We start from the raw sequence: 10,479 nt of genomic DNA on the forward strand, positions 1-10,479 counted from the left end.
GTCCATGATCCACAACATATCACATCCTCTCTAAAACATGGTGGAGGTACTGTTATGGTGTAAAATTCTGTATAGCGGTAGTCATGACTTAGTTATTGTCTGTTGAAACACGGGGGTCAGTGGGTGCTCTAGTCCGCTAACCCGAAACTGCATGGACCAGGGCTCATCCCACCGATCGCACGCAGGCGTAATACTCCTCAGACAACACAGGGTGAGGGTAAAACTGTGTGGTAATACTTTACTGAACCACAAAACAGGCAACTAATCCATAGAATAGTCCAAGAAAAATACCCAAGATGGTCCAAAATTACAGTCTTACCCTTCCACTGGCTCACTGAGATAAAAGGAGCTGTGACTTCAGAGCTTCAAGTGCAACTACAGAAACCTGTAGCACACAGAGAGAGGATGGTAACGACAAGGAAGCTGACAGTCTATTGAAGTAAATGACCAGGTGACTGGAGGGTTACAACGTGGCTTCTCTGAACATCTCCATGGGGTCAGGTGACCGATGGGTTCCAATCCTGTCTTTCTCAAATGTATCCATAGGGCTCAGGTGAGCATAGGTCCAAATCCTGACTACCCCAAATGTTTCCATGGGTTCAGTGATGGTCAATGGAGCAGATTTGTATTCTTTCAGCTGGGGCCATGGTCCCCTAATCTGGACTGGAATCCTGTAGAATGTCAAATCTTAGTCCCTCGTGATGGAGCCATGATCTGGCAGCTATCTTGTAGAGTGTTCCTGACTGTGGTTTTGAAAAGAGTCTCTCGTTCTCTGGATCTCTGGATCTATGGATGTCCTGTTACAGAGACATATTCCCTTTTTATACTTCACAACTATTGTCCTTCACACCATCATCCACAGGTCAAGGGGAAAGGGTGATGAGGTTAACCTGCATTGTTTGATTATTTATAGATTATCCTTCAATGTTTGCAAGTCAACAAATAGCATGGAAAAAAACAGAAGTATTCAGCTCACCCATGAAAGTCCAAAAGCTGTGGTTATAGCATCCGAGCAGGGAAAAGACATCTCCGCTGTGACGTGGAAGAAGCACCAAACAAAGCAAGATTTCCAGCTCCAGGACGTAAATATAAAAATATTGTATCTTTATTCCATAATTTAAAATAGCAAAGGCTGACAAAAAAAACGGAGAAAAGATAACACGGCAATCATAACTGAACGCGTTTCGAACACTAGGTTCTTAGTCCTCAGTACCAGTACTGAGGACTAAGAACTTAGTGTTCAACAAATAGCATGGCCTGGTGTAATGTGTAATCAACATTTCAGCAAACATCATTGTTCAGTGACCCTGCATCCCTATTTTGCAAAAATAACAGTACAATAAACTGGAGGAGCTGATATAGAGGTAAATAACAACCATTCATCAATTTACAAATATCAATACAACCTACAAGAAGAGTCAACATATAGATAACAGTCCATGCCGCCTGGCTTACTGAAAATAGATGTCTGCATAATTAAGATTAAATGTTGTGTTGTCATAATGTCTTGTTACGCTCTGGCAATTTGAAGAAAAACAGTGTCCCAGTCCCAGTGGTCTGTCAGGTGTGAGGTGTATCCCACTCACTTGTAGGCCGCTGACCTTTGCTGCTTCTAGGCTTTCGTCTTCAGGATCTGCACACAATTCAGGGGACTTTAAGTTCTTCGCAACAGGCAAACCTTTATCAGTTCAAGTTCATCAGGTGATGACATGTGGGATAGGACACAACATTTCATGTTTCTTCCTTCCTTAGTACAGTACCTCGTCAGCCCTGCCACTTGTTCGCCCTGGACACTCTAAGCCTGATGATCCATCAGCTTCAGGGATTTCTTGTTCACTTCAGTAGTGCACCCGGGACCAGCCACCAGCCCCCTTGAAATTCCACATCCACCAACCTAGAGGTATCAGAAGACCAGGCCCACTCCTTGGTAACAGGCCCAAGCCCCAGAGTCCAGACGTTTCAGTACTGTCCATCAGGGAACACAATACGACCTCTTACTGCCTCGAACGATTGATCCATGCTGCCCCTAGCAGAATACTGCACCTGAACTTGACCTTGACATTGCACTTCTCTAACCACACACTATCAGGAAGTGCCCCCCTTTTATCAAAACTAGTTCCCACCCATTGGGCTAGTTCTATCGATGGGCGCAGCTGAAGAAAAAGAAACCCTGCCTGTTGCTGCAAGTCAATGGAGAATGGGGGGAGGCTGCCAGAAAACATGCAGGTGTGCCGGAAGTAGCTCCACCCAGGAAGAGGCAGAACCATGACAGACCTCAGAAGCTAGAAGAGGCAATGCCATTCGAGAGTTGTAAGCCGTCGGGAGAACAGCAGTGTGAAGTAATGGCAGAGTGTCTAGCACATTTTTTTAATATCTTTGATACTTTGAATTGCTAAACATTTTTGCGCTAAAATTATGCACCTTATTTTGGATCTTTATGGTATTGTGATATTGACATCATCATGTGTATTGCATAATGGGGCTTTGATTATTTACATTTTGTAGCAATATCATATTGACATCTCTATTGTGGGTGACATATGTTTTGTGGGTTGTTATTGCCCCCATATTAGGGCATGACATGTGTATAGGTAATTTTTTGCATATTTGCAATAAGTGTTTTTAAATGATCTTTGTGTTTTGTTCTTCATGTGCATTTTTTTGAAGTTTGCCAATAAAATATTGAAATTCTTATATGTGGAGGTGTTCCTATGTATGTGGGCATGATCTTTGCCTTGTTTTTTGTAATATGGGCAAAAGAACACAGGCATTGGAAGATTTGAAAAAATTGTTATGGACAGACGAATCCAAGTTTGAGGTGTTTGGATCACACAGAAGATCATTTGTGAGATGCAGAACAACTAATAAGATGCTGAAAGAGTGCCCGACGCCATCTGTCAAGCATGGTGGAGGTAATGTGTTGATCTGAGGTTGCTTCGGTGCTGGTAAAGTGGGAGATTTGTACAAGGTAATAGGGATTTTGAATAAGGAAGGTTATCACTCCATTTTGCAACGCCATGCCATACCCTGTGGACAGCGCTTGATTGGAGCCAATTTCATCCTTCAACAGGACAATGACCCAAAGCACACCTCCAAATTATGCAAGAACTATTTAGGGAAGAAGCCGGCAGCTGGTATACTATCTGTAATGGAGTGGCCAGCGCAGTCACCAGATCTCAGCCCCATTGAGCTGTTGTGGGAGCATCTTGACCATATGGTGCAAAAAGTGCCCATCAGCCAAACCATCTTGTGGAGGGGCTTCTGGAAACATGGGGGGAAATTTCCCCAGATGACCTCAGCAAATTAACTGCTAGAATGCCAAAGGTCTGCAATGCTGGAACTGCTGCAAAGGGAGCATTCTATGACGAAAGCAAAGTTTGAAGGAGAAAATTATTAATAATATTATTAAATGATATTTCAAATAAAAATCTTTTTTTTTGAACCTTGTCAATGTCTGGACTAGATTTTCAAATCATTTGGCAACTCATTTGATTATGGAAACAGGAACACATGGGCTACTTGCACAGTGAACAAGTCTGTATGATCATGTTCACACACCACCAAGAAACCTGAAGACACAAAAGAGAATAGTAAAACCAAAAACACTCAGTTTGAAAAAATGTTGCAGTAATCCGCAAGTGCTAGTAAAAGATGTAAAAAACAGGGTATTTGGTTGATACGTTTTTTGCAAAAAATGTATACTAAGCTGCTCTACCAATCTTCACGGTATACCCTTATCAGAGCAGTCCTAACTAATGTATGCAATCCCTATCTGATGTATTTAAAAACCTGATCATCTGTATATTACCTGTGTGAACAGGGTTCAGAGAGGAAAAATCCATGTGTGCATACAGGGTAGAACAGCTATTGTGCAGATAGCCCAAGAGGAGTGGTGGAACTCCCCAGTCTTGTAGACACAAGAGAACAATTATGGAAACAGGAACACATGGGCTACTTGCACAGTGAACAAGTCTGTATGATCATGTTCACACACCACCAAGAAACCTGAAGACACAAAAGAGAATAGTAAAACCAAAAACACTCAGTTTGAAAAAATGTTGCAGTAATCCGCAAGTGCTAGTAAAAGATGTAAAAAACAGGGTATTTGGTTGATACGTTTTTTGCAAAAAATGTATACTAAGCTGCTCTACCAATCTTCACGGTATACCCTTATCAGAGCAGTCCTAACTAATGTATGCAATCCCTATCTGATGTATTTAAAAACCTGATCATCTGTATATTACCTGTGTGAACAGGGTTCAGAGAGGAAAAATCCATGTGTGCATACAGGATAGAACAGCTATTGTGCAGATAGCCCAAGAGGAGTGGTGGAACTCCCCAGTCTTGTAGACACAAGAGAACAATTATGGAAACAGGAACACATGGGCTACTTGCACAGTGAACAAGTCTGTATGATCATGTTCACACACCACCAAGAAACCTGAAGACACAAAAGAGAATAGTAAAACCAAAAACACTCAGTTTGAAAAAATGTTGCAGTAATCCGCAAGTGCTAGTAAAAGATGTAAAAAACAGGGTATTTGGTTGATACGTTTTTTGCAAAAAATGTATACTAAGCTGCTCTACCAATCTTCACGGTATACCCTTATCAGAGCAGTCCTAACTAATGTATGCAATCCCTATCTGATGTATTTAAAAACCTGATCATCTGTATATTACCTGTGTGAACAGGGTTCAGAGAGGAAAAATCCATGTGTGCATACAGGGTAGAACAGCTATTGTGCAGATAGCCCAAGAGGAGTGGTGGAACTCCCCAGTCTTGTAGACACAAGAGAACAATTATGGAAACAGGAACACATGGGCTACTTGCACAGTGAACAAGTCTGTATGATCATGTTCACACACCACCAAGAAACCTGAAGACACAAAAGAGAATAGTAAAACCAAAAACACTCAGTTTGAAAAAATGTTGCAGTAATCCGCAAGTGCTAGTAAAAGATGTAAAAAACAGGGTATTTGGTTGATACGTTTTTTGCAAAAAATGTATACTAAGCTGCTCTACCAATCTTCACGGTATACCCTTATCAGAGCAGTCCTAACTAATGTATGCAATCCCTATCTGATGTATTTAAAAACCTGATCATCTGTATATTACCTGTGTGAACAGGGTTCAGAGAGGAAAAATCCATGTGTGCATACAGGGTAGAACAGCTATTGTGCAGATAGCCCAAGAAACCCAGGTTTCTTGGTGGTGTGTGAACATGATCATACAGACTTGTTCACTGTGCAAGTAGCCCATGTGTTCCTGTTTCCATAATTGTTCTCTTGTGTCTACAAGACTGGGGAGTTCCACCACTCCTCTTGGGCTATCTGCACAATAGCTGTTCTACCCTGTATGCACACATGGATTTTTCCTCTCTGAACCCTGTTCACACAGGTAATATACAGATGATCAGGTTTTTAAATACATCAGATAGGGATTGCATACATTAGTTAGGACTGCTCTGATAAGGGTATACCGTGAAGATTGGTAGAGCAGCTTAGTATACATTTTTTGCAAAAAACGTATCAACCAAATACCCTGTTTTTTACATCTTTTACTAGCACTTGCGGATTACTGCAACATTTTTTCAAACTGAGTGTTTTTGGTTTTACTATTCTCTTTTGTGTCTTCAGGTTTCTTGGTGGTGTGTGAACATGATCATACAGACTTGTTCACTGTGCAAGTAGCCCATGTGTTCCTGTTTCCATAATTGTTCTCTTGTGTCTACAAGACTGGGGAGTTCCACCACTCCTCTTGGGCTATCTGCACAATAGCTGTTCTACCCTGTATGCACACATGGATTTTTCCTCTCTGAACCCTGTTCACACAGGTAATATACAGATGATCAGGTTTTTAAATACATCAGATAGGGATTGCATACATTAGTTAGGACTGCTCTGATAAGGGTATACCGTGAAGATTGGTAGAGCAGCTTAGTATACATTTTTTGCAAAAAACGTATCAACCAAATACCCTGTTTTTTACATCTTTTACTAGCACTTGCGGATTACTGCAACATTTTTTCAAACTGAGTGTTTTTGGTTTTACTATTCTCTTTTGTGTCTTCAGGTTTCTTGGTGGTGTGTGAACATGATCATACAGACTTGTTCACTGTGCAAGTAGCCCATGTGTTCCTGTTTCCATAATTGTTCTCTTGTGTCTACAAGACTGGGGAGTTCCACCACTCCTCTTGGGCTATCTGCACAATAGCTGTTCTACCCTGTATGCACACATGGATTTTTCCTCTCTGAACCCTGTTCACACAGGTAATATACAGATGATCAGGTTTTTAAATACATCAGATAGGGATTGCATACATTAGTTAGGACTGCTCTGATAAGGGTATACCGTGAAGATTGGTAGAGCAGCTTAGTATACATTTTTTGCAAAAAACGTATCAACCAAATACCCTGTTTTTTACATCTTTTACTAGCACTTGCGGATTACTGCAACATTTTTTCAAACTGAGTGTTTTTGGTTTTACTATTCTCTTTTGTGTCTTCAACTCATTTGATTACTAAAAGTATGAGTTTTCATGGAAAACACAAAATTGGGTGACCCTAAACTTTGGAATGGTAATGTATGTCGTGTAAGGAGGTTGCTTTCCCTGCTCCTTACCTGGAACCACTTAGTCAGACAGCTGGGTTGTTGGGGGGCAGACTTTCTGACCTGTAACTGCTGGGGGCAGAGAGGAAGAGAGAGGGGTGTGGTCAGAAAAGAGCGGGAGAGCAGAGCGCGCAGGACAGAGGGGACAGCGTGCCAGAGAGGGAGCAGGCTGCAGCGCCGCGCTCCCCGAAAGAGAGTGCTCTCCGTGAGGGCACTGAGGCTGAGATACCAGCCATAGTGAAGGCTGGATGTGAGAGTGTGGACTTGGAAGCCTCCGTAATCAGAGAAGACGTATCCCCTGACAGTGACCTGAGCGCGCAGCCCCGGTGACCGCAGTGACAAGCCAGGACCCTTGAGCGTGACAAGTAAACTGCTCAGTGTGCGTGCAGCATTGCTGCTGCAGAGAGACTGCCAGGCCAATATACAGAGACTAGCAGCAGAGTGGCTGTGTTACTTCCTGCTTCCAGCTTCACTAGGAGAAAAGACTGCAAAGACTTAACCCCGGAGTCTCCAGTTCCCAGGAGACAGAGGAGAGGCTTCAGGATCTCAAGCGCTGCTGGTGACTGTACCCACGTTGGAATAAGGACCCTCCAGTCAGGACCTCCCTGGACTGATAAGTCACAAGAACACTCGCTAACCATTTAGATTCTGCTTAACTGTTTACTGTTTGCTTAATCTCTATTAACCCCCTGTTTACTCCCTGTGAGGGGAATCTTACTCCTGTTAATAAATTCCCCTTAACAGTTGGTCTGTCTGTTCCGTGGTGACATACTCAACCCTGCACTCTATTACAGTCGTACATTACCATAACACATTATATAAGACACATATCACTATTACATGTAAATCCGCATGACACTATACACACAGCACAATTGTTGTCTTCAGGGGCAGGAACAGAGTAAGACAGTCCCACATCCCTACAATGGTATGGGCATACATGGCTTATCACTAACTGTATCTATTGTTCTACAAGGATTTATAAAATGTCAATGTTTTATCTTTTTGATCTTACTTTTGGTCAGTTAGTGCAACACACACAGTGCAGCGCACTGACCAATGTTAGCCTATGAGCCAAAGCACATGAGTGATTTTCCACATGGACCATAAAAAAAAGCCTATTATACCTGCAATACATATGTGACTGACCTGAAAGTTTCTACGCTCTTTAGAAGTCAGCCTAAAAAAAATAATTACCCCCCCCCCCCCCCCCCCGGTATAAAAGATGGTGCAAGAGCTTGATAGATGTGAAATAAGCAAAAGTAATACAACAAAAACCTTGAAAAGTAACAAAATATTCCAATAAAGAATGATAATGTTTGATGTAACAAGAACTTCTAAATGGAGCAATGGAACCACCTGCATAAAAGACAGTTTTTTCTCATGGCTAAAGGATAGATGGCCAATATCATAAAATATCATTAAAAAATGTAGAATTATAGCTCAGCATCTGCAACTGAACAAATCTGTAAAATAGCACATTATTCTCATTATTTTGCTCAAACAATGAACACCGTAAAGTTGAAAAAAAAAAGATGAAAAAACAGATAAATAATTAAAAAGTGAAATATATGTTACGCATTCCTCAAAAACTGCAAAACCAAGAAAGAAAAAAATGTAGAATTATGGAAATCGCACGATGGACAGATAGATTACTGATCTGCAATTAATTAAAAAATGCAAATAAAATGTTAAAACTATCTTGATTTATTAACTATTGAGTATGTCCAGAAATCTCAGCACTTACAGCCTCGACTGCTATCAATGAGGTTATTAATGGTCGTCTGAGGAATGTTCTGCCGTGCTGAATGCACTTGGGTAGGAAAATCATCAAGATCCGCTGCTGGCAGATCCCTTTGCAATTACCAACTAATGACGACCCAAATGTACTCGATGGGAGACTAGCCTGAAGATGCTGCAGGTCATGGTAGTGTCCATAGCTCCAGGGACACTTTGGAGAAAGGGCCATACTACTTACGAGAAAAAAAAACGCTAAAAATAAAAAAAAGAAGCATTTTTTAATTTCAAGTGTGATAATTATTGCATTTGTCTGCCTCTAGATTTATCTGCCTATATATCCTGATTACATTATGTGTTGTTTTTTAGACAAGTACATGATCTACTCTTTTCAATCTATACACTTGGCTTGGGACAACTCATAAAGTCCCATGGATTCCAGTACCACCTCTATGCTGACGACACTCAGATCTACCTCTCTGGCCCAGACGTCACCGCTCTGCTGTCCAGAATCCCAGAGTGCCTATCAGCCATATCCTCCTTTTCCTCTCGCTTCCTCAAACTCAATGTGGACAAATCTGAACTCATCATCTTTCCTCCATCCCACAAATCTTCCTTACCTGACCTATCTATCGCAGTCAATGACATCATGCTTTCCCCTGTACCCAAAGTCCGCTGCCTCGGAGTAACCTTCGACTCTGCCCTGTCCTTCAAACCACACATCCAAGCTCTTTCCACCTCCTGTCGCCTCCAGCTCAAAAATATCTCCAGGATCCGTCCTTTCCTCAACCCCCAATTTACTAAAATGCTTGTGTATGACCTCATCATTTCCCACCTTGACTACTGCAACATCCTTTTCTGTGGCCTCCCTGCTAACACCCTTGCACCTCTCCAGTCCATCCTTAACTCTGCTGCCCGACTAATCCATCTCTCTCCTCGCTACTCCTCCGCTTCCCCCCTCTGCAAATCTCTTCACTGGCTCCCATTCCCTCAGCATATCCAGTTCAAATTACTAATACTGACCTACAAAGCCATCCACAACCTGTCTCCTCCATATATCTCTGACCTAATCTCCCGATATCTTCCCATGTAATCTCCGGTCCTCCCAAGACCTCCTTCTCTCATCCACACTTATTCGCTCCTCATCCAATCGCCTCCAAGACTTCTCCCGAATATCCCCCATCCTCTGGAACTCTCTGCCCCAACACGTCCGACTATCAACCACAGTCGGATCCTTCAGACGGAACCTGAAAACTCATCTCTTCAGGAAAGCCTACAGCCTGCACTGACACCGCTGCTGCCTCACCAACACCGGAGCTACTGCCTCACCAACACCGGAGCTACCACCTCACCAACACCGGAGCTACCGCCTCACCAACACCGGAGCTACCGCCTCACCAACACCGGAGCTCCTGCAACCCTCAACCTACTGTCTCCTTCCCCATAATCCTGTAGAATGTAAGCCCGCAAGGGCAGGGTCCTCGCCCCTCTGTATCAGTCCGTCATTGTTAGTTTGTTTACTGTATGTGATATTTGTAACTTGTATGTAACCCCTTCTCATGTACAGCACCATGGAATCAATGGTGCTATATAAATAAATAAATAATAATAATAATAATAATAATAATAATCTAAAATAGATAGATGTATATCAAATTTTACCATATAATTGAAGAGCAGCATGATGTAGGGACAGAGACCCTGATTCCAGGGATATGTCACTTACTGGGCTGCTTGTATTTTTGATAGAATCCCTGTTTTCTCTGCTGTAGATGCAGCAGTAACCCCGCCCACATCCCTAATTGGTAGCTTCCTGTGTACATCGCCAGCAAGCAGCTAATCAGTGGTGGGGGCGGGGTTACACAGGTTATCTGGACTGCCTTGCATGTGACACCTAGTCCAGGAGAAATAATCTCCTGCTAATAAAACACTGATTGTACTGAAACTAGTACGCGATAATCAGGCTCTTTTGTTCTATGTTAAGCTGTTCTCAGATTACATAGCAAAACCCTGCTCATTGATTCCCTTTAAGCAGAAAATTATATTTTTGAAAATTAGTGATGACGTGATATTACATTTTTTAGACCCCAGGGTAAATCCAGAAGAACCCTTTCTAAAAAGCATTATTTTCA

The sequence above is a fragment of the Ranitomeya imitator genome, chromosome 4, assembly GCF_032444005.1.
Source record: "Ranitomeya imitator isolate aRanImi1 chromosome 4, aRanImi1.pri, whole genome shotgun sequence".
Lineage (NCBI taxonomy): Eukaryota > Metazoa > Chordata > Amphibia > Anura > Dendrobatidae > Ranitomeya > Ranitomeya imitator.